This window comes from Muntiacus reevesi, chromosome 21 (genome assembly GCF_963930625.1).
Source record: "Muntiacus reevesi chromosome 21, mMunRee1.1, whole genome shotgun sequence".
In the NCBI taxonomy this organism is placed as follows: Eukaryota; Metazoa; Chordata; class Mammalia; order Artiodactyla; family Cervidae; genus Muntiacus; species Muntiacus reevesi.
In genome coordinates, this window is record NC_089269.1 from 42783131 (window position 1) to 42808764 (window position 25634).

Consider the following 25634-nt stretch of genomic DNA (forward strand, 5'->3'; position numbering starts at 1 on the left):
ACAAAAGATGGCAGGTGCATCCATATTGGGTGTCTATCATGAAAACAGTGGCTGGAAGGAAATTGCACTCTTCCTGTTACATTTCGTGTATGGTGTCTTTTGTCAATTTCAAGTCAACTTGAGTCAGGGTGTAGAGATATGCAGAATGCAGAGATGGAGTTTGCTTAATTAGAGGAGATAGTGACTGGAAAAGCACTTTGTGAAATTTGATGCTGTTCAAACATTGCCAGCATCATTTCCATTATTATAGAGTGAAAATAAGGAGGAACAAAACGGAACCAACAAAGAGCAGTAAATGGGGGGAAGATTAAATCATTTGCTAGTCACTATTACCTGGACAAAGTTAAAACAGGCAACAAAGGTGCTTATTCAGCTTGGGCCAGTGACCAGATCAGAGTCATTGAGGACTATTTTCTGTTATCATCCTAACTCATTTTGTAATATTTTGTAAATCACATGACCTTTCTGCAGTGCCAGTTTTTCCAATCCATTAGGTGACTATTATGGTACATTCTCCCTGTGGATGTGCAAGGGTGTTTGGGTGGTTCATTCAATAATTGTTGTAGAGCACTTTGAGTTCCTTAGAGGAAGCCAGGATCACAAGATTCATCAGGGACTATTAATTAGAAAGTCTTTTGGCATTAGTGGAGTCTCTGATTCCTTTGTAGTTCAGCTGCTTTTCTGTGGCTTTCCCAATTCCAATCAACTGAGTCCTGGCCTGGATCCCAAATAATAGTGCTATAATCAAATTATGTTAGAGGCAGACATGACATAGTGACTGAACAACGTAATGAAATTAACCTGTTGGGTAGATGTGAAAAAATTAAACAAGTCTGCGCCTCTCTTTTTTTCCCCATGTTATTTATTATTTTGACTGTGCCGTGGTTCTCTGTGGATGCGTGCTCTCTGCTCCAGTGGCGATGCTCGGGTTTCTCAATGCAGTGGCTTCTCCTGTTGCGGAGCACAGGGTCCAGGGTGCGGGCTTCAGTAGTTGCTGTTCCCGGGCTCCAGAGCACAGGCTCAGCAGGTGTGCTGTAGACTTATTGCTCTGCAGTGTGTGGGATCTTCCCGGATCAGGGATTGAACCCGTGTCTCCTGCATCGGCAGGTGGGTTCTTTACTGCTGAGCCACCAGAGAAGCCCATGAGCCTTTCTTAAGGTGATTAAGGAGAACACTTAGGGTGTTTTGAGTGACCAAAATCAAACAGTTACATAATAGGAATGTACATTTCATGGCACCTGACATATGACACATAACACATGATGCTTTCAGCCTCCCAAGGGAAAAGAACAGCTGCTTCCAGGATGGAAGAAATTTCTTAGTTCATATTGTTTGACACACAACATTTTGAGTCTGTTTTAATGTCAGTGACCCCAGGTTTACAGAATTTTCCACCAAAGGATACAACTTTATGGATAATATCAGTGCCTCTTTGTGGAGTAACTAAGAGATTGTACCAAGGACTCCCCCATATGCTTTTGGGAGAATGAGAAAATGTTTGATTCTTTGTAATGTTCAGCCTTATTTTATTCTTTCAGGTTGAGGAGTGAGAGAGGATTACAGCTTTTTGGGTTTGTTTTTTTTCATTTAAAAAATCCAGAGCATATAAATATTTATCTCATGGCTTAGGCTTTCATGACTCTGAAGAGAAGTTTAAGATTGGATTGTACCTTTAGCCCTGCTCTCCCTCCCCTGAGAGCTGGCCTTATACCTTGGAGCAGTAGGTTTGCATATCGAAATGCCAGCTTGACCCAGCTGCCTGAAAGTCCTGAATGTCAGGTCCAGAATTCATTAATTTGTCTTCACAACTTGGTAATTTCCTGCTACTCTTAACTAATGCTGATTTCAGATATACTGTTGCTTGCTATGAGTGGATTCGAGGTCCCCAGTATTTTTAGCAAAACCTGGTGTGTGCATTATCATCATAATACTGGCACATATACTGTCTTTGCTGTTCCTTTTCCAGAATCCATGGAAATGGTGGCCACATGAAGTAGGCAGATGTCCTACCAACTCAATTCACAGTTATTGAAGCAAGCATTGAGTCAACAGAGAAATTGCAGATAAACAGTTCCATGTTCCATAGCATGATGCTAATTTTTCCTCAAGATGTTGGAGAGAGTATTAAAATGGGACAAAGGACTGGGTGTTGCAGGAACATAGGCCCGCTGGGTCCCTCTCCATTTATGTATTTATTTCCTATCTTATTTTTATTTTTTTTATGAGTCAATGTTTGATTAATCTCAGTGGTGCCCAGTGATTAGAAACTCGGCAAAGAAATTGTTCCCAATTAGAGGTCCTGGAGAGCCATTGATAATCAAGAGATAAAACTTGTTTCAGGCTGAGGCACTGAAGGCATTAAGTTGTTGCTCTTGATTTGACTTTGAAAAAGTAGTTTAAAAATAAACGAGACAGGATAGCATATATGTGCTTGTTGTAAAATAATTCAAACAGGAAACTTTTAAAGTAATTGTCTTTCACTGTCAACCTGGTCTCCCCAATGCTCCAGCCCCCTTTCCTTGGCTAAGTCTTTTTTAAAAATGCTATTATTTACTTATTTTTGGCTGCTCCGGGTCCTCCCCTGCCGCTCAGGCTTCTCTCTAGTCTGGAGCGAGAGCAGGGGCTGTTCTCTAGTTGTGGCGCACAGGCTTCTCACTGCAGTGGCTTCTCTTGTCGCGGGGCATGGGCCCTAGGGTGCATGGGTTCGGTGGTTGTGGCCCAAGGGCTTACTTGCTACTCAGTATGGGGGATCTTTCCAGGCCAGGGATTGAACCGGTGTTCCCTGCATTGCAAGGCAGATTCTTAACCTCTGGACCTCCAGAGAAGCCCTCCCTGGGCTAAGTTTGTAAGAATCTTTTCAGAAACCTTTGCATGCACACATATGTGTGTATATATATTAATCATATCTTTATATATATTATAGGTATCCTATGTCATATCTTCTACATATCTTTTTTTTTAATTTTTTATTTGGCTGTGCTAGTTCTTAGTTGTGGCACCCAGGATCTTTAGCTGTGGCATGTCAACTCTCAGTTGTGGCATGCAGGATCTAGTTCCCTGACCAGGGATTGAACCCAGGCCCTCTGCGTTTGGATCACAGAGTCTTAGCCACTGGACCACCAGGGAAGTCCCGAGATATATCTATTTAATTTTGACATAAAACAGATCTCATTCCGTGTACCATTCTGAGGTTTCTCTCTTGCACTTAATTAAGCATTGTGGGCCTACTTCCATTTCAGTTTGATCAATCTACCACATTCATCATAATTGCTGCAAAGTATTCCTGTGAGATGTACCCTAATTTGTTTAAACAGTTCCCAGTTGACTGACATTGAAGTTGTTTCCATATTTTAGGCTATTGTCAATAGGCTACAATAAACATCTTAGTACATATCCTCCTTGTGTGTTTTGGATGGATCATATGTGCAGAATAAATACCTAGATGTGGAATTTCTGGACCCAGGATATACGCATGTGAATTTTGAGAAGTATTATCTGGTCCCATCACTTCATGGGAAGTGGATGGGGAAACAGTGGAAACAGTGTCAGACTTTATTTTTGGGCGCTTCAAAATGACTGCAGATGGTGATTGCAGCCTTGAAATTAAAAGACACTTACTCCTTGGAAGGAAAGTTATGACCAACCTAGACAGCATATTAAAAAGCAGAGACATTACTTTGCCAACAAAGGTCCATCTGGTCAAGGCTATGGTTTTTCCAGTGGTCATGTATGGATGTGAGAGTTAGACTATAAAGAAAGCTGAGCGTCAAAGAATTGATGCTTTTGAACTGTGGTGTTAGAGAAGACTCTTGAGAGTCCCTTAGACTGCAAGGAGATCCAACCAGTCCATCCTGAAGGAGATCAGTCCTGGGTGTTCATTGGAAGGACTGATGTTGAAGCTGAAACTCCAATACTTTGGCCACCTCATGCGAAGAGTTGACTCATTGGTAAAGACCCTGATGCTGGGAGGGATTAAGGGCAGGAGAAGAAGGGGACGACTGAGGATGAGATGGCTGGATGGCATCACTGACTCGATGGACATGGGTTTGAGTAAACTCCGGGAGTTGGTGATGGACAGGGAGGCCTGGCGTGCTACGGTTCATGGGGTTGCAAAGAGTCGGACACAACTGAGCGACTGAACTGTACTAAACTGATTGCCAAATTGAAAAGGGCTGCATATGTTTATTTTTTCACTAATACTAAGGGAAAGTATATATATATATTTTTTTTATCCAAGTCTTGTCCAACTGGTAGACTAAGCCAAACCACAAAGAGATGGTCTGACTTTGAAGACTGGCAGGGAAGAATGGGACTCTGATTAATGTTGCTTTTCTTTCAGTTTAACACTGAAATGGCAAGCAAGCAGGACAAAGGATATTTAATAGACCAGAGGTTCTCAAAGTGCACTCCCTGGCCCAGGGACATCAGTACCTCCTAGGAACTTGGTATAAATGCACGTTCTCAGGTTCCACCCTAGACCTCCTGAATCCTAAATTCCCATGCCAGGACCCAGCAATCTGAGTTCTAACACACCTTCCAGTGCTCACAGAAGTCTGAGAACCACTGCAGTAGAGTTTTCCCAAAGCTTTCTTTAGCCTTTTGTAGATGAACCTGGGTTCTCTGGTTTAGGCTGAAGGTGCCCAGGGCTCTCTCTGCATCTCCTACCATTTGGGTGAGCCACGGGCCATGATTACACTCAATGGGGTAATTACTCCCATAAATGGCAACTTCTGCTGCCCCTAATTATAAAGCTTTGTGTCCTATTTCTTACTTCATTAGGAGGCATGCAATGGACATGGCCAAATATTAACAAAATTTTGGCTTCCTGTCTATGTGAAAATGGCACCTCATCCCTTACTGTTGTTGCTCTTCAGTGGCCCAGTCCTGTCTGACTCTTTGTGTCCCCATGGACGGCAGCACACCAGGCATCCCTGTCCCTCACCATCTCCTGAAGTTTGCCCAAGTTCATGTCCATTGCATTGGTGATGCCATCCAGCCATCTCATCCTCTGACACCCTCTTCTCCTTCTGCCCTCAATCCTTCCCAACATCAGGGACTTTTGCAATGAGTCATCTGTTTGCATCAGTTCATTTCAGTTCAGATGCTCAGTCCTGTCTGACTCTTTGCAGCACATCAGGCTTCCCTGTCCATCACCAACTCCCAGAGCTCGCTTAAACTCATGCCCATCAAGTCGGTGATGCCATCCAACCATCTCATCCTCTGTTGTCCCCTTCTCCTCCTGCCCTCATCTTTCCCAGTGTCAGGGTCTTTTCCAGTGAGTCAGTTCTTTGCATCAGGTGGCCACAGTATTGGAGCTTCAGCTTCAGCATCAGTCCTTCCAGTGAATATTCAAGACTGATTTCGTTTAAGATTGACTGGTTTGATCTCCTTTCAGTCCAAGGGACTCTCAAGAGTCTTCTCCAACACCACAGTTCAAAAGCATCGATCCTTTGATGCTCATCTGTTTGCATCAGATGACCAAAGTACTGGAGCTTCAGCTTCATCATCAGTCCTTCCTACAAATATTCAGGGTTGATTTCCCTTAAAACTGACTGGTTTGATCTCCTTGCTGTCCAAGGGACTTTCAGGGAGTCTTCTCCAGCACCACAGTTCAAAGGTGTCAGTTCTTTGGCATTCTGCCTTCTTTACAGTCCAGCTCTCTTCTTTAAGTATGTGACCATTGGGAAGACCATACAACTTGACTATATGGATCTCTGTTGGCAGAGTAATGTCTTTGCTGTTCATCATAACTGTTTAGGTTTGTCGTTTCTTTCCTTCCAAAGAAGCAACCATCTTCTGATTTCATGTCTGCAGTCAGCAGCCACAGTAATCTTGGAGTCCAAGAAGAGGAAATCTGTCACTGTTTCCACCTTTTCTCCTTCTATTTGCCATGAAGTAGTAGGGCCATATACCATGATCTTAGTTATTATTATTATTTTAATGTTTAGTCTTAAGTTGGCTCTTCAGTCTCCTTCACCCTCATCAAGAGGCTATTTAGTTCCTCTTCACTTTCTGCCATTACAGTGGTATCATCTGCATATCTGAGGTTGTTGTTTCTCCCATCTATCTTGATTTCAACTTGTAACTCATTCAGCCCAGCATTTCTCATGATCTGCTCAGTGCATAGATTAAACAAACAGGGTGACAGCAGACAACTTGGTCATATCCTTTCTCCATCTTCAACAAATCAATTGTTCCATACAGGGTTCTAACTGTTGCTTCTTGACCTGCCTACAGGCTTATCAGGAGACAGGTAAGATGATCTGGTAATCCCATCTCTTTAAGTGAAAGTGAAAGTGAAGTCCCTCAGTCCTGTCCAACTCTTTGCAACCCCACAGACTGTAGCCTAGTCTCCTCCAGGCTCCTCCATCCACGGGATTTTCCAGGCAAGAATACTAGAATGAGTTGCCATTTCCTTCTCCAGAGGATCTTCCCGACCCAGGGATTGAACCTGGGTCTCCCACATTGTAGGCAGATGCTTTACCGTCTGAGCCACCAGGGAAGTCCCACAGTTTGTTATGGTCCACACAGTCAAAGATTTGAGCATAGTCAATGAAACAGAGGTAGATGTTTTTCTGGAACTCCCTTGCTTTCTCTATGATCCAACGAATGTTGATGATTTGATCTGTTCCTCTTCTTTTTCTAAACCCTGTTTGAACATATGGAAGCTAGCAGGCAAGATTTTAAGCATCATCTTACTAGCATGGGAGATGAGTGCAATTTTCCAATGGTTAGCACATTCTTTGGTACTTCTCTTCTTGGGAATTGGGATGAGAATTGACCTTTTCCAGTCTTGTGGCCACTGCTGGGTCTGCCAGATTTGCTGGCATATTGAATGCAAAACCTTGATGGCATCATTCTTTTGGGATTTGAATAGTTCTTCTGGAATTTCATTGCAGCCACTAGCTTTATTAACAGCAGGGCTTCCTAAGGCTCACTTGACTTTGCACTCCAGAATGTCTGACTCTGGATGACTAACCACACCTTGGTAGTAATCCGGTTCATTACAATCTCTCTTTTTTTTTAATTTTTTTTTTTTTTTTTTCAGTGGGTTTTGTCATACATTGACATGAATCAGCCATGAAGTTACACGTATTCCCCCTGCCGATCCCCCCTCCCACCTCCCTCTCCACCCGATTCCTCTGGGTCTTCCCAGCCCACCAGGCCCGAGCACTTGATTCATGCATCCCACCTGGGCCGGTGGTCTGTTTCACCACAGATAATATACATGCTGTTCTTTCATTACGATCTCTTTTGTTTAGTTCTTCCATGTATCCCTTCCAGCTCTTCTTGATCTCTTCAGCGTCTGCTAGGTCTCTATGGTTTCTGTCCTTTATTGTGCCCATCTTTGCGCAAGACGTTCCCTTGATATTTCCAATTTTTCTGAAGAGATCTCTAGTATTTCCCCTTCCGTTGTTTTCTTCTAGTGTTATGCACTCTTCATTGAAGAAGGGCTTCATGTCTCTCCTTTTCTTTGGAACTCTGAATTTAGTTGAATGTGCCTTTCCCTTTCTCTCTTCCTTTTCGCTTCTCTTCTTTGTTCAGCTGTTTGTAAAGCCTCCTCAGATAACCACTTTGCCTCCTTGCTTTTCTTTTTCTGTGGGCACCTCATCCCTACTGAATATTAATTTCCTTAATTGTAAGTGAAGTGAGATGAACATCATCTCACTTTATACACCATTTGCACTTTTCCCCCCTTTACTATTCTTTGCCATATTTTCTATTGATTGGTTGTCTCTTCTTTATTAACTTGTAAGAGCAATTTTAATTTTCTGGAAATTAGCTCTTGGTCATTTGTTGCCAATTTTTTTAAAATCCAGTTTGTCATTTATCACTTGAATGTAGTTATGGTAAGCTTTTGCATCACAGATAGTTAAATTTTTCATATAATCAAATTTAATAGTTTTTATCTTTCTGAATTTTGAACTTTATATAAACTTAAGTCGATCTTCCCAACCCCAGGATAATAAAAAAATACTCATATTTTCCTCTAAAATTTATGATTTTATTTTTAGCATATATTGATGTGAGCAGAATTTATTGCTACATAAGGATCAAAGTATATGTGTAAGCATATTTTCCTAAAGCTTTAAAGTTATCCCAATTACATTTATTAAATAATTTGTCTTGTCTCCAGTGATTTTAAGTAGCTTATTAATCACGTTCAAAATGAGAAAGCATAGATGAGATTATTCATTAAGATTGTAATTAAGTTATAACTTGATTTAGGGAGAAGAAAGACTTTAAATCCAAAGTTTTGGAACCAAGAACAAGGTACATTTTTATTGTTACTCATTTTTTCTTTTGTCCTCAGGAATTATTTAAAACTTTATGTATGAATTACATATTTTTTAAAATATATTTGTGAATTCATAAATGTGATTTTCTTTCATTATAGATTTTTGCTAATTATTTGCATATAAGAAACCTCAGTATATTTGTGTTTTAGTGTCAGTCATGTTACTGAATTATCATTATTTCTGTTAGTTTTGGAGGATTCCTATGGTTCTTCAGAATTGCAATAATAATCTACAAATAATATAAAGCATCCTATCTATGAGATTAGACTTTCCTTATAAAATTGTATCTTATAGTAGAATATGACCTTCTAATTGCCAACTTTTAAGAATAATTACTTTAATGAAGTCAATATGCTTATAATAAAATGTGCCAATTTTAAGTTTGTAGTTCTGAGTTTTGACAAATGTTTACAGTTTTATGTAGTTACACAAAAACACAATTTATAAGTTGTATTTTTGTATAATTACACCAAAATATAGTTTATTTTACAGTTGTGTAATTGGCAACACAGTCATGATCTAGAACATATCTTCCACTGGCAGAACGTTCCCTCTGATTCTTTCTGTTCAATGGCCTCTCCCTACGCCTGCCCCTGGCAACCACTAAATGGCTTTTTGTCACTGCACTTTTTCCCTTTCCAGAATTTTGTGTAAGTAGAGTCATACAACATGCAGTTTTTTTTGTGTCTGGACTTATTCACTTAGTATTCCATTGCAGTTGTTATTCAGTCACTCGTGTCTGACTCTTTGTGACTCCACGGACTGCAGCACATCAGGCTTCCCTGTCCTTCACCATCTCCTGGAGCTTGCTAAAAAGCAGAGACATTACTTTGCCAACAAAGGTCCATCTAGTTAAGGCTATAGTTTTTCCAGTAGTCATGTATGGATGTGAGAGTTGAATCATAAAGAAAGCTGAATGCCAAAGAATTGATGCTATTGAACTGTGGTGTTGGAGAAGACTCTTGAGAATCCCTTGGACTGCAAGGAGATACAACTAGTCCATCCTAAAGGAAATCAGTCCTGAATATTCATTGGAAGGACTGATATTGAAGCTGAAACTCTAATACTCTGGCCACCTGATGCAAAGAGCTTGTAGCCTTGTAGCTCATTTGAAAAGACCCTGATGCTTGGAAAGATTGAAGGCGGGAGGAGAAGGGGGTGACAGAGGATGAGATGGTTGGATGGCATCACCAACTCAATGGACATGAGTCTGAGTAAACTCCGGGAGGTGGTGATGAACAGGGAGGCCTGGCGTGCTGCAGTCCAGGGATTGCAAAGAGTCAGACACAACTGAGTGACTGAACTGAACTGAACTGAACTGATTTGTGTTGTTTGCAAATTTTGGGTCATTGAAAACTGTAAGTATGAACATTCAAGTACATATCTTTGTTTGGACATAGGCTATTTCTCCTGAGTAACTACTTAGGAGTGAGGTCTCTAAGTTACATGGTAAGAGTATATTGCAACTATGAGTGGTCCAGGTGGTCCACATTCTCACCAGCATTGGATATTTTAAGTGTTTTGTTTTCTTGTTTTTAGTTCTAATGAGTGTTTTGTGGTATAGCAGTGTGATTTAACTTACATTTCCCTAATGACTAATGATGTTGAGCATCTTTGTATATGTTCACTTACCATTTATCCATCTTATTTGATGAAGTGTCTTTTCAAAAAATTTTCCCATTTTAAAATTTAGACTATTTGTCTTTTTGAGTTTTAAGAGTTCTTTATATATTATTGAAGCAAATCCTTTGTCAACGATATGCTTTGCAAATATTTTATCACAGTTTACACTTTGTCTTTTTATTTTCTTAAGTATGTTTTTAAGAGCAAACATAATTTTTTATTAAAGTATAGTTGATTTACAATATTATATTAGTTTCAGGTATGCAGCATAGTGGTTCAACATTTGTACAGACTATACTCCATTTAAAGTTATTTTAAAATAATGGCTATATTTCCTGTGCTGTATGATATAGCCTTGTAGCTTATTGATTTGTTACCTGGTACTTTGCATCTCTTAAACCCATGCCTGTTTCTTGCCCCTCCCGCCTTATCTCTCCCACTGGTAACCACTAGTTTGTTTCCTCTGTGAGTCTGTTTTTGTTTTGTTGCATGCATTTAGCAAACTCTTTAATTTTTAAAGTCCAGCTTATTATTTTTTCACTTTTATGATTTATGCTTTTATAGAAATCTAGTGTATCTAACAGTAATAAAATTTCCCTCCTATGTTTTCTTCTAGACATTTTAAAATTTTCTCTTACATTTAGGTCTATGATCTTTTTTGAGTAAATTTTGGATGTGGTGTGAAGATGAGTGTTGAAGTTCTTTTTTCTGTTTTTGTATGTGAACATCCACTTTCTAGTGCTATTTGTGAAAAAAATATCCTTTCCACACTAAAATATATTGACCCTTATGTTGGTACTCAATGAACTATATAGGTCTATTTCTGGACTCACTGTTCTGTATACCAGACTAACTTGATTACAGTAGCTTTATTCTAAGTGTAAGTTTGATACTAAGTGGGAGTTTAATACTTCCAACTTTGTTTTTCTTTTTCAAAAGACTCTCAATTTTATTTTCTTTACTTTTGGTTACTCTGGGCCTTCTGCATTTTTTTGTAAATTTTGCAGTCTGTGTGTAATATACACAGGAAACACTTGAGATTTTGGAATTGCATCAAATCTATACATTAATGTGAGGTTACTGATATCTAATTTTAACAATTTTGCATTTTCTGATTTCTGGACACAGAAATCTTTTATCTAGTAGCCTTTAATTCCTCTCAGTAATATTTAGTAGATTTCTAGCTTTAGGATTTTATTTATAAATGTCTTTTTATTAGATTGAAGAGGGTCTATTTTATTCTTAGTTTGCTACAAGAGTTTCTATCACAAATGGGTGTTGACGTTTGTAAAATATTTTTTCCTGCATTTACTGAGATGATCATGTGATTGTTCAATTTTAATCTATTAATATATGATGACTTATATTTTTTCTAATGTTAAACAAACCTTACATCATAGCTAAAGATTTACTAAAGGAACTTTTTCAGACAGAAGGGAACTATCAGAAGGAAATTTGGAACATCAGGAGTGAATAATATCTTTTAGCTCCTGATATGAAAGTTTAAGAAATTAGCATGTTTGTAATTTTTTCTGATTGCTTTTTCCCACCATCGCCCATTTTCTTAGCTATATTCTTACTAACATAACACATTTCAATGTTTATAACAGCTTTATTTCTGTAATCTAATCAATTCAGTGCAAATCATAAATACTTTTATGCCATGAATTCTTCCTTTTTCAATTCTTTCCATTACAGCACTTGTTTGGTGAGAATGTCTCATTAAGTAGTTTTTTTATTCCACGAGAAAGAAGGGCTGTCTAAACTTTTGCACTCACAGTTTTCAAAGTGAAAGTCGCCCAGTTCTGTCTGACTGTTTGCAACCCCATGGACATACAATCCATGGAATTCTCCAGGCCAGAATACTGGAGTGGGTAGCCTGTTTCCTTTTCCAGGGGATCTTCCCAACCCAGGAATTGAACCCAGATCTCCCACATTACAGGTGGATTCTTACCAGCTGGGCCACCAGAGATGCCCAAAAATGCTGGAGTGGGTAGCCTATCCCTTCTCTAGCAGATCTTCCCATCACAGGAATCGAACCAGGGCCTCCTGCATTGCAGGTGGATTCTTTTCCAGCTGAACTACTTTTGGGGATACTAAATATTGCTGTGAAGAAATCTGAGTCCACTCTGATTTTCCTCTTTGGTAGGTGAACTGCTTCTTCTGAAATGCTTCTTTATTTCTATGTTTATTCTTTTTTAGATTCAAACTGGAGGATGATTGATTTACCATGCTGGTTACTTTCTGCTGCACCATTCTTAAAGGTGAGCAGGCTTACCAGTATATAGCGTGTTGATTACTGGAACAAGTTGCTTTCCCCTGTAACACAGTATGCCCCTTTGACCCTCAGAATCAGGTCTCTCTTTAATTCAGAAACATGTTCTATCTCATATTTTAGTGTTATTCTGATCCCGTTTGTTTGACTTCCTTTGCTGGTCAAGCTTATGTTGACTCTGGTCTACCTCCATATACTCCTTTCTAATTCCCTTTGTTTCTTTGTCTTTTGGCATTTAAAGTTTTATCAGTCTTTCTTCCATGTTCCAATTCTTTTTAAAAAAATGATATCCCTTCTATTGTTTTTGTGTTTCTATATCATTTTTATTCCTAGGGTGTTTGTATTTTGATATCTTTCACGAACTCTTTCACTTCACATTTACTACCTTTTAATTTCTTCATTAATTTCATATCCCTCTTCATAAAATTCTCCCTTTCAAATAGTTATTTTCTCTCTTTAATTTCCTTCTAATTGGAGGATAACTGCTTTGCAATGTGTTTTTTTCTGCCATATAACAGCATGCATCAGTCATAAGTATACATATAACCCCTCTCTCCCATCTCCCCCCAGTCCCAGTCCTCTGGGTCATCACAGTCTTTCTTTAATTTCTTTCAGAATGTAGAGAACTATTTCTCAAAGTTTTTAACCTGTTTCCTGAAGTACTCCTGTGAGAAATATGTATTACTTTTATTCAGTAAAAATTTAAGTATTTGTTTTTGAAGTCATGCTGTGAAATGCATCCAATTCTTTTTATTTCTCTTTCCCCTATTTTTTTTTTAATTGGAGTATAATTGCTTACAGTGGTGTGTTATTTTCTGCTGTAAACAAAGTGAACCAGCTTTACAGACACATGTATCCCGTCCCTCTTGAGCCTCCTTCCAGCCCACCCCCATCCCACCCCTCTCGGTCATCACACAGCACCAAGCTGAGCAGTCTGTGCACTTCTTGTGATGTGTATTCTTTGTAAATTTTCCTCCCTGGTTTATAAATGTTAAACAATCATACTTTTACCAGTCCTGTTACTTGAAAAGTCTTTATGCAGTATCGAGAGCAGTCCCTAGATGAGAGAGATAGACATCTGACGTCAGTGATTGGAGCATTGGATCTAGATGGTAGGAAATACCCAAGGGGGAGCATCACTGTGTAAGGCAGGGAAGGAGATAGAACTGAGGGCGAAGAGAGCAGCAAGGCCGGTCTAAGTGTCAAGACCCTTACCTGGTTTACTTGAACAAGCTTACCCACAGAAGGGAAGATTTGAAGGCGGGAGGAGAAGGGGACAGCAGAGGATGAGATGGTTGGATGGCATCACCAGTGCGATGGACATGAGTTTGAGTAAGCTCCGGGAGTTGGTGATGGACAGGGAGGCCTGGCGTGCTGCAGTCCACGTGGTTGCAGAGTTGGACACGACTGAGCGGCTGAATTGAACTGACAAAAGGAAAGCTGCAGGAAACCATGACCACACTACCACCCAGTACACCTTTGCTTTAAATGGCTGAGTTATTTACTTTACCTTGGTTAAGTAAGCACTTGTCACCGCTGTAAAAACTTTTCTGAGTGTACTGTTTCTGCTGGTCTTCACATGTAGTCATTTTTAAAAAGTAAAACATAAAAATTACAGATAGTAAGTGACAGTTCCAGTCCTTTGTTGTTGTTTTTAGTTGCTAAGTCATGTCCGACTTTTTGCATCCCCGGGGAATGTAGTCGCCAGGCTCCTCCGTCCATGGGATTTCCCAGGCAAGAATACTGGAGTGGGTTACCATTTCCTTCGCCAGGGGATCTTCCTGACCCAGGGATCGAACCCAGGTTTCCCGCATTGCAGGCAGATGCTTTACCATCTGAGCCACCAGGGAAGCGCAACCCAATCCTTTACTCCACCCTATTGAAGAAGTTGCTATTTAGTTCTAAGTCATGTCTGACTCTTTGCAAACCCATGGACTGCAGCACTCCAGGCTTCACTGTCCTTCACTGTCTCCTGGAGTTTGTTCAAACTCATGTCTGTTGAGTTAGTAGTGCCATTCAACCACCTCATCCTCTGTCATCCCCTTCTCCTCCTGTCCTCAATCTTTCCCAGCATCAGGGTTTTTTCCAATGAGTTGGCTCTTCGCATCAGGTGGCCAAAGTAACTACTGTTTAATGCTTTTCTATGTCTGCTTCTTGATCTTTTCTTGTATCTATTTATATATAAAATTGTTCTGCTTTACTAAAATGTATCTTGGTAACCTTTTAACACCAGTATCTATTTTTCTTTTCTTTTTTTTTTTAATATTATTTTATTAGTTGGAGGCCAATCACTTCAGTATCTATTTTTCTACCACAAAACAGCTTTCATAGCTGTTTCAAAACAGCACACTATAGCTGTAATATTGTTTATTTACTCATCTACTTTGACTGTGTGGATCACAATAAACTGTGAAAAATTCTGAAGGAGATGGGAATACCAGATCACCTGACCTGCCTCTTGAGAAACCTGTATGCAGGTCCAGTTAGAACTGGACATGGAACAATACACAGGTTCCAAATAGGAAAAGGAGTACGTCAAGGCTGTATATTATCACCGTTTTATTTAACCGATATGCAGAGTACATCTTGAGAAGCGCTGGGCTGGATGAAGCACACGCTGGAATCAAGATTGCTTGGGAGAAATATCAATAACCTCAAATATGCAGATGACACCACCCTTATGGCAGAAAGTGAAGAACTCAAGAGCCTCTTGATGAAAGTGAAAGAGGACAGTGAAAAAGTTGGCTTAAAGCTCAACATTCAGAAAACTGAGATCATGGCATCCAGTCCCATTGCTTCATGGGAAATAGATGGGGAAACAGTGGAAACAGTGGCTGACTTTATTTTTGGGGGCTCCAAAATCACTGCAGATGGTGATTGCCGCCGTAAAATTAAAAGACACTTACTCCTTGGAAGGAAAGTTATGACCAACCTAGATAGCCTATTAAAAAGCAGAGACATTACTTTGTCAACAAAGGTCCGTCTAGTCAAGGCTATGGTTTTTCCAGTGGTCATGTATGGATGTGAGAGTTGGACTATAAAGAAAACTGAGGGCAGAAGAATTGATGCTTTTGAACTGTGGTGTTGGAGAAGACTCTTGAGAGTCCCTTAGACTGCAAGGAGATCCAACCAATCCATCCTAAAGGAGATCAGTCCTGGGTGTTCAATGGAAGGACTGATGCTGAAGCTGAAACTCCAATACTTTGGCCACCTGATGCGAAGAGCTGACTCATTGGAAAAGACCCTGATGCTGGGAAAGATTGAGGGCAGAAAGAGAAGGGGACCACAGAAGATGAGATGGCTGGATGGCATCATCAATTCAATGGACATCAGTTTGGGTAAACTCCGGGAGTTTTGATGGACAGGGAGGCCTGGTGTACTGCAGTTCATGGGGTCGCAAAGCGTCGGACAGACTGAGCGACTGAACTGAACTGAAATCAGCTGTTCTTGGCCATGTATTTACCCTCAGCTGCTGCAGTGAACAGTCTTCTGTGTGGATATTGAAAGATGCTTATTGCATATTTTCCTAAAAGTGGATTTTGTAGGTTATAATAGAGGGCACAAGTAAAATTTTAATAAGTACCAAAGCACGATACGCCAAAAAGTCTGTCCTGATGTCTTCTTAATGACAGTCTGTTTCCCTTCACACACCCTTGTCAAAATGCAGTATTATTCTGCTTTTTCATTTCTGCTGATAAGTTAAAAATATTAACTCATTATTTAAAAAAAATTGCATATTCCAAATTACAATGTAATTTCACTATACTTTAAAAAATACTTGTTAGGCACATATTTCTTTTGTGAATTCCTTTGTCTATTTTTAGGCTTTATTTCCCACTTGTTACTGATTTCTATGGGCTCTTTCATTGGTTATTAATGCTTATCTATTTGAATGTTGAAAGTATTTTCCTGTAGTCAGTATCGTCTTTGAACTTTATACTCTTCAGATTATTCAAACTATTTGTATTTTTGTATAGTGAAGTCTTTTCACTTTTTGGCTTTTATTGTTTCTGCTCATGAAAGTATTCCCTACTTTAAGACATCAGGTTCTTCTATATTTTTTACTAATACTTACATGATTTTTAATGCTTTTCATGTTTTATTGAGCTTAGTTTTTAATCTTTAAATACCTTGTCTGTTGTTTCAATATCTTTTATTGAATTATTTTCTCATCTAATTGAAATATCACAGGCTTTATCTTTTCATATTGATCTCTTTATCTAATTTTGGGCCAGTGACACATTATGTTTCACATTTATAATGGTTATGTAAGTCCCTCCTCATTTTTCTGTTTTTCTAAATTTTACTGGCTATTTCACTAGACATTCTTTTAGAATTTTGATTGGGAGTTGTATGAAATTTGTATACCAATTTGGAGAAATCTGATACTTTTAATATCGAGTCTTCCTTTCCAGAACCAGTTTGCCCTTCTATTGATTTAGAGCTTCTTTACCTTTCTTCAGTATAAATATACAACATTCTACATAAATGTCCATCTCTTGTTGGACTCAATTATAATATGCAATGTTTTTCTTTGCTCTTATGATTGAATCTTTACACAGCTACCCTGGTTGTCTCATATCTCAGAGTTCTTAGGAGGGCCTACTCATAGCTCTAACCTGGGGAAACTTCAGTAAATGAGGGAGTGGGGAGTTGCTGTCTTACCTGTGTCACATGTTAGTTAATTACCTAAAACACTGTCATACTGTCCAGATATAGAATATTTACTTGACTCAATTTAATAATGCAGTAATAAATACCTGCAAGAATTTCCCAATATTTGGATTATTTACTTAGGTTATGCTCCTAGAAGTGAAATAACATGGCCTGGTTTTGTGAAATTTTTGCTGGACATTTTACTGAAATACTTTCCGAAGTGTGGGTCCATACCCATTCCCACCAGGCCGTGGGGAGTGCCAGCATTATCCAGCCCTTTCTCTGTGGTCCCCTTGACATGTTTTGACTAACCTCCCAGCAGGAGAGCTCCACCATTTCTTGCAGAAAGCAAACTGTGCCCCTGTCATGATGATACATACCTCCATCCGATCATGGTTCTGTGTGCATATTTATATATAGAAAATTGCCATTTCTGCTTCCAGCTGCTTTGGAATACTCTCCACACAGGCAACCATCTCTGTAGCCTGGCAGTGGTTATCAGTGGTAGCACTTATTCATGCTGCTGGTATCACTTCTTCCTGATGAAATCATGTCTCAGATCTTCTTTATCTTCTTTCAAAGAGATGTGCGTGCTCAGTTGCTCAGTCATTTCTGCCTCTTGGGACCCCATGGACTGTAGCCCACCAGACGCCTCTGTCCATGGGGGTTTTCCAGGCAGGAATACTGGAGTGGGTTGCCATTCCCTTCTCCAGGGGATTTTCCCAACCCAGGGATTGAACCCAAGTCTCCTGAGTTGCAGGGGGATTCTTTACTGTTGAGCCATCAGGAACACGATGCTTCTAATCACACGGGCTCTAAAATTCTTGTTCCAGTTGATGCCAACTCCTGTTTATTCTGCTTTCCTAGCCCTTCCCCTCTTTCCATTTCTATTCTTATTGCCTTATTTTGCCCCTCTGTGACTTTTTACTTAAACAGTTTCAGTTGGTTCCTTTCTCCCTAACAACTCTGTCTGGGTCAAGGCTGGCAGATCAGTCATCCCAAAGCATTTGATTATGCCACACTGCTGCTCAGGATATCTTCAATATTCTCCACACTCAATATCCTTATGCTGGCATTTCAGACCTTCTGAATCTTCTAGCTTTATTTCTCTCTACCTTTTTCATGAAATCTGTATTCCAGCCAGACTGAACTGCTTGTGATCCTCACGGTGAGTCAGTGAATGAGTGCCCAACTCCTCAGTGACCCCATGGGCTGTAGCTTACCAGGCTCTTCTGTCCATGGGATCTTCCAGGCAAGAATACTGGAGTGGGTTACCATTTCCTCCTACACCAGGGCATCCTCCCAATCCAGTATTTAACATAATTTTTCCTTGTTCTCTACTTTATTTAAGACCTTGCCTTTTCTGGATTGCTTTTTGTTCCTCCATGATTTAAACTTTCAAATTTTATCTTTCCTTCAAAATCCAGTTTAAATGTCATTTCTAATGTAAGTGTCATTTCTTTCTTGAAATCCCCCCAGGGAGCTCCAGCAAAGTAATCTCTCTCCCTTCTGAATCATCATAGTACTTTATGGTTACATTTTTGTGTATTATTTTCAGTCTGGGATTGTAACAGTTCATTGACTGTCTTAACTTTACCATCTGAGCCGCCAGGGAAGCCCTCATTGATTGTCTTAACTTTTTAATTTAGATAGAAACTTCCTTGAGGGCAAGTTTCAAATTTTAAAGTGGTCATGCATGTTTTCCATGCCTTGCACAATATCAAAAGCTCAGTAAATAAATGTTTTCTTTTCCAGTTTCATTGAAATGTAGTGGACAAATAAAACTGTGATGTCTTTAAGGTATACAATGTGATAAATGTGATATAAGGTGATGATCTGATATACTGGTGGAGAGGCTCATCAAGAGGGTGTGACTGACAACTGGTTTACCTGTGAGCTGAACCGGGACAATTAGAGGCTCCTCACCTCCTGCCTGTGTCCTTAGAATGTACATTCACACACTGTTCCCATGGTAGAAGCCATTTTCAAGGACACAGCCTTGAGAAAGCAAGGTGTTGTTGAGACCATGTGGATTATGTATGTGACTGAGCTCCATTAAGGCCTCTATACAAACCTTTAAGATTCTGGCAAGCAGACTTGGAGATCTACTCATCTTTGCCCAGGGCAAGTCCTTGTGTAAGTTCTCTTGCTTATTAAACTGCCACCAACTAATCTGCCGCCAACTGTCTTTCTCTTTCTTTGGTGTCTTCTTGCCCTCTGTGCACTGGTGGAGGAAAGGGGGAAGGTCCGAAGTTTCAGAACCAATATGTACATATGCAGTGTGAAAGGATTCTCACTGCTGAGTTAATTAACACATCCAGCACCTTGCATTCTTACCTTTTTTTCTGTGTGAACAACACTTAAGTATTTAGGTTTTACTTGCTTAGCTAATTTCAATTATACTATACAGTATTATATTATTACAGTATTATAAATCACTGCAGATGGTGACTGCAGCCATGAATTTAAAACATGCTTGCTCCTTGAAAAGAAAGTTATGATCAACCTAGACAGCATATTAAAAAGCAGAGACATTACTTTGCCAACAAAGGTCCGTCTAGTCAAAGCTATGGTTTTTCCAGTAGTCATGTATGGGTATGAGAGTTGGACTATAAAGAAAGCTGAGCGCCAAAGAATTGATACTTTTGAACTGTGGTTTTGGAGAAGACTCTTGAGAGTCCCTTGGACTGCAAGGAGATCTAACCAGTCCATCCCAAAGGAAATCAGTCCTGAATATTCCTTAGTAGGACTGATGCTGAAACTGAAACTCCAATATTTTGGCCACTTGATGTGAAGAACTGACTCATTTGAAAAGACCCTGATGCTGGAAATATTGAAGGCAGAAGGAGAAGAGGGGCAGAGGATGAGATGGTTGGATGGCATCACTGACTCAGTGGACATGAGTTTGAGTAAACTCCGGGAGTTGGTGATGGACAGGGAATCCTGGTGTGCTGCAGTCCATGTGGTCACAGAGAGTCAGACTCGACTGAGCAACTGAACTAAACTGAACTGATATAATATTATTGACTATAGTCACCATATTATATGTTAGATACTCAGACCTTATCACATAATTGAAAGTTTGAGTCTTTTATCCTGTTTCCCCCAACATCCCAGCTCCTGACCACCACCGTTCTACTCTCTGTGAGTTCAGCAAGTGACAACAGGTAGTATTTGTCTTTTTTCTGTCTGACTTATTTCACTTAACATAGTGCTCTCTAGGTTCATTCATGTTGTCACAAATGGCAGGATTTCCTTCTTTTTTAAGGCTGAGTAGTAGTCCATTGTGTCTGTATCTATATCTATTAATATCACATTTTCTTTATTCATCTGTCAAAAGATGCTTAGGTTATTTTCATGCCTTAGCTACTGTGAATAATGCTTCAATGCACATGGGAAACAGATATCTCTTGGCGATGTTGATTTTGTTTCCTTTGGATATACAAGAATATCTTGAAAATATTATGGGTTTGGTTCGAGACCACTGTAATAAAGTAAACATCACAATAAAGAGAGTCACAGAAAATGTTTTAGTTTCCCAGTGCACATAAAAGTTATGTTTACGCTACCCTATAGCCTCAATGTGCAATAGCAATATATCTAAAAAAGTACATACCTTAATTAAAAAATAATTTATTACTGAAAAGTGCTACCCATAATCCGTGCCTTCAGCAAGTCGTGATAGTAACCTCAAATATCGCTGATCACAGATCACCATAACAGATAAACTAAAAGTGTTTGAAATGAGAAAAGAATTACCAGAAAGTGACACAGACAAGCAAAGTGAGCAGATGCTGTTGGAAAATGGTACTGATAGACTTGCTGGATGCAGGAGTATCGCAAGCCTTCAACTTGTGAAAAATGCATAGTAAAGAGACATGCAATGAAACAAGATCTGCCTGTACACCCAGAAGTACGATTGATGAATCATAGGGTGGTTCTCTTTTTAATTGTTGAAAAACCTCCATGCGGTTTTCCACAGTGACTGCACCAGTTTACGTTGCCACCAGCAGTGCTCAAAAGTTCTCCTTTCTCCACGGCCTCACCAATGTTTGTTAATTCTTAGCCTTTTGATACCTGGAGAAGGAAATGGCAACCCACTCCAGTATTCTTGCCTGGAGAATTCCCTGGAGCCTGGTGGGTCACAGTTTATGGGGTTGCAAAGAGTCAGACACGACTGAAGAGACTTAGCACCGTTTTGGTAAAAGAGATCTTAACACGTGTGAAGTGAAGGGAAAGTTGCTCAGTGGTGTTTGAATCTTTGTGATCCCATGGACTGTAGCCCTCCAGACTTCTCTGTCCATGGGATTCTCCAGGCAAGAAATCTTCCTGACCCAGGGATCGAACCTGGGCTTCCCGCATTGCAGGCAGATTCTTCACCATCTGAGCCATTGGGGAAGCCATGTGTGAGGTGTTATCTTATTATGGTTGTGATTTGCTTCTCCCTGCTGGTGCAGGTTGGTTAGAGGCTGGACCCTCAGGCTGTAACAGAGCAAGGAAGCAGTCAGTCTCCTTCTGGGGAGGAGCTGGGCGATGGCCACTTTGTCCTGCTCCCTTTGCGCTGAGTCCGTGTGTAAGAGCTGCAGGATGTGTGTGTGTGTGTATGTGTGCACACTCCCACGCCTGTTTAACAACTGCTTCCTTGTTGGTGGTAGTCCTGTGGGGATTGCACATGCAAGTGCTGTTGATCGTCAGCTGGGATGCTTGGCGACCAACCCCTCAAGTGGCTGCCATAAAAGTCAGAGCACTAGGTATGTGGACCAACATTTTCCAGGGAGATACACTGGGCACTTGGTTTCATCGTTAGGGTGAACCAGAGCCCCAGGGAGAGGGAAAGTATCCACCAGCCCATTCAGGCTCTGGGAAAGACCAGAGTCATCACTCAGATGCCTCCTAATTAGAAGCCAGACTCTCAGACAGCAGCTCGTAAAACATGCAGTCAGTCCAGCCACACTCGGGGAAAGACCGGGAGGTGGGCCTTTCTGTCTGCTCGCTCTGCGTGGCAGTGAGTTCTCCTGTATCTTGTTAGCAATTTTTCTTGGTTTGTTACAGCCTTATGGGACTTCATTGAGCAAAACCCTACCGGCTATCGGAGGTGGGGGACTTGGGGATCGTTCCTCCGGGGAGGCTTATAAGTCTGGAATCTTGATGAGGAGTCGGAACCCTTTTCTCCTCAGGAGAAGCTGAGAGCCTGGGGTTCCCTCCCAGTCGTGTGTTGCTTTGCCTGGTGAGTTTACAGCAGGATGCCTCTCAGCCCTTCCTGCCTGTTTCCATGTATTTTCTCAGTCATCTGATGTGTAGCAGTCACCTGGCTAGTTCCTGAATCTCTCTCAGAAGGGACTACACTGTATGTCTGGCTCATCCATGACTACATTCAGGAGTCTCCTATGTCACCATCTGGGTCTGGAAGAGCAAATAGACGTCTGCTGACTATGTGAGCCGTAAAGCAGAGAGGGATTGGCGTTTGGGCCAAAAGATTAAACTTATTTTAATTTATTGGGAAAACAACTTCAATCTAGCACTTGTCCTTTTAAGAAAGGAGTTGCCATTTGAGACGAATAGCAATCTGTTTAAGAAGTTCAAGAATAATATATTTCTGTCGGGCATTCTGATTTGACCTCCAAATCACCTCTCAGTCAAGACAGTGGAAATGGTTTTGAGCTTAAAATAGAAACACATGGTCAGTGGCGAGGTAGACTTTTAGTATGATGGCAAATGTACAGGAAAATGGAATTAGCATTTGCCTGTAGTGTTTCAGTTCCCTATGTCTAAAAGCAAACTTTCTGTGGTTTTAACATCTTTTGACCTAAGATAACGCTATCAGGTAAATATTTATTAAAATATCTCAGAGTTCCATCTTTTCATCTGCTAAGATGGTAGATTTTCAGGACTGGGTCTCTTTTTTTAACTTTTAATTTTGTGTTGGAATATAGTTGGTTAACCATGTTATGTTAGTTTCAGCTATACAGCAAAGCGATTCGATTACACGTATACGTGAATCCATCCGTGTGTGTGTGCTAAGTTGCTTCACTTGTGTCTGACTCTTTGTGACCCTATGGACTGTAGCCTGCCGGGCTTCTCGGTCCATGGGATTCTCCAGGCAAGATTTCTGAAGTGGGTTGCCATTTCCTTCTCCAGGATATCTTCCCAACCCAGGAATCAAACTGTTATCTATTTTGTCTCCTGCATTGGTAGGTGGCTTCATTACCACTAGCGCCATCTGGGAAGCCCATACATATCTATTCTTTGTCAAATTATTTTACCATTTAGGATGTGGTTCAACATTTGCTTAATTTAGTTTTTTGTGTGTTTCACATATTATACAGTCATCTCAACAAAACTTTTTTTGGCTATGCCTAGCATCTTTTGGGATCTTAGTTACGTGGCCAGAGATCAAAACCGGGCCCTTGGCAGTCAAGTCACAGAGTCCGAATCACTGGACAGCCAGGGGATTTCCCTCAACAACACTTTTTATATGTTTTTTGTTTATTTTCTTTTAACCTTCCTCTGTATTCCCTTCTACTATCACAACTGGCTCTCCAGCTGACTCAGTGGTAAAGAATCCTCCTACCAATGCAGGAGATGCAGGTTCAATCCCTGGGTGGGGAAGATCCCCTGGAGGAGGAAAATGGCAACCCACTCCAGTATTCTTGCCTGGAAAATTCCATGAACAGAGGAGCCTGGCGGGCTACAGTCCATGGGGTCTCAAAGAGTTGGACACGATTGAGCTGCTGAGCCCTGAGCACGCATGTACAACCAGAATTAAAATATAAGAAACTCTGACTGTGCAAAATATGCCCATGATGTTGCCAGCTCTTCTACGGTGTTCATAGACGACGTCAACACCCTGTAGTGAATTGGCATCGTTTTGCTAGCCTGTGGTGTGCTGCGCTCCGTCGTTCAGTCGTGTCTGAGTCTTGGCAGCCCCATGGACTGTAGCCTGCAAGGCTCCTCTGTCCGTGGGATTCCCAGGGCAAGCCTGCTGGAGTGGGTTACCATTTGCTACTCCAGACGATCTTCCAAACCAGGGATCGAACCCAGGTCTCCCGCATTGCGGGCGGATTCTCGACCATCTGAGCCACCAGGGAAGCCCTTTGCTAGCCTACTTAACATCAAAGAAACAAATGCCCCAAGCGAAGAATCCAATGCCCTCCGCCTCCTCCCCACCCCCCACCACAATAGCATTTCCGTGATGGAGAATGTATTTGTGACAAGAGCTGAGCGTAAGGGGAAGATGTGCCTGGGACCCATGGTGGGGCCAGCGGAAACGTGCTGCTCCCATCCCCTGTTCACCCCCTCGGTGTCCACCTGCACCACCATCTGAAGGAGTTGGCCTCCCGGAGAGGGAGATGCCAGCGGTGAGCACACCTGCAGTGTGGTGTGACTGCACCGCTTAGTCAGGGGTTGCTAGGGAAGCAGTTTTTTAAAAAGCAGGGGAGGAGAACTGTCAAGGTTTGGCTCCCCGTGAAATCTGCCTGTCAGAACAGATGATGCATTTGGGTGTAACACACCCCGAGTATCTTCTTCCAGCACTTGCCTCTGTCATTTCAGGGTTTTTGGAATTTTGCTGCAACTTATCGCTTTAAGAGGCTTTTCCTCTCCCGTGTTCTCCACTGAACGTTAGCCCTGAGAGGGGAGAGATTCTGTTTAAAGTGTCCACTCAGGACTGATTCCCTAGAATCAAGTCAGCCAGGCCCTCTAGTGTCTTCCCTCCCTGCCCCCACCCCCCCATTTCCAGGGGCACATCCCTCCCGTCCTGGTCCTTCAGTTTGTCTGAAATTAGAAGAGGGTGTGGCATGGTTCAGCAGGCTTGGGTCAGACCAGCTCAGAGGGCATTTGGCTTTCTGGGAATGGCCTAAGGAATCACATGATTTTTTTTTTAAATTTTTATTTTGTATTAAAATATAGCCAGTTAACGATGTTGTGATATTTTTGGATGAACAGCAAAAGGACTCAGCCTTACATATACATGTATCTGTTCTCCCCCAAGCTCCCTTCCCATCCAGGCTGCCACGTAACAGGGGGCAAATTTCCCTATGCTATACAGACCTTGTTGGTTATCCGTTTTAAATAGAGCAGTGTGTGCATCTGAAAAGAAATGATACAGATGAACTTATTTACAGGACAGAAACAGACTCATAGATTTAGGTTGGGATGGACAGGGAATCATGAAATTTGACGGTGTGGAGAAGGCAAGAAAATGGGAAGTGGATGTGATCGTGATATATTGTCCCTGGAGCTATCCGGTCTTCCAGAATCGTAGGGACATTTTTGTTTTGAAAAATGAATGAGCTTTTAAGGTCAGCAAGTGAAGACGTTCAGAAGCGTCCATTCACAGAGGCCATCATACTGACATACCTTGTATGATGCTTCTTGAGGGTAGGAAGAGAAGGGGACAACAGAGGATGAGATGGTAGGATGGCATCACTGACTCAATGGACATGAGTTTGGGTAAACTCCGGGAGTTGGTGATGGACAGGGAGGCCTGGTGTGCTGCGGTTCGTGGGGTCACAAAGAGTTGGACACGACTGAGCGGCTGAACTGAACTGAACTGAACATTTAATCCTTACCACCAGAGGAGGTAAATGTTATTATCTTTATTTTTAATAGCTGATGCAATGAAAGCTCAGAGAAGTTGCACTGTGGTTAAATGGTAAGTAATGGCATCTGAATGAAATCTGGGGTTCTCACTCTGGTCCATAGGTTTTTCTGTTATCTAATCTCCTAGGCAGGGGAACAAAAATCCATCTCTAAAGTACAAGGTCTTGTTTTCCTCTGAA

General features: G+C 41.0%; 1 non-coding gene across 1 annotated transcript; it reads right to left on the bottom strand.

The window, feature by feature from the left end:
* Nucleotides 1-3053: 3053 nt before the first annotated feature.
* On the bottom strand, nucleotides 3054-3126 carry TRNAW-CCA (transfer RNA tryptophan (anticodon CCA)). Its single transcript has one exon. It is a non-coding gene; the product is annotated as a tRNA-Trp (tRNA).
* Between the last annotated feature and the right edge of the window lie 22508 nt (nucleotides 3127-25634).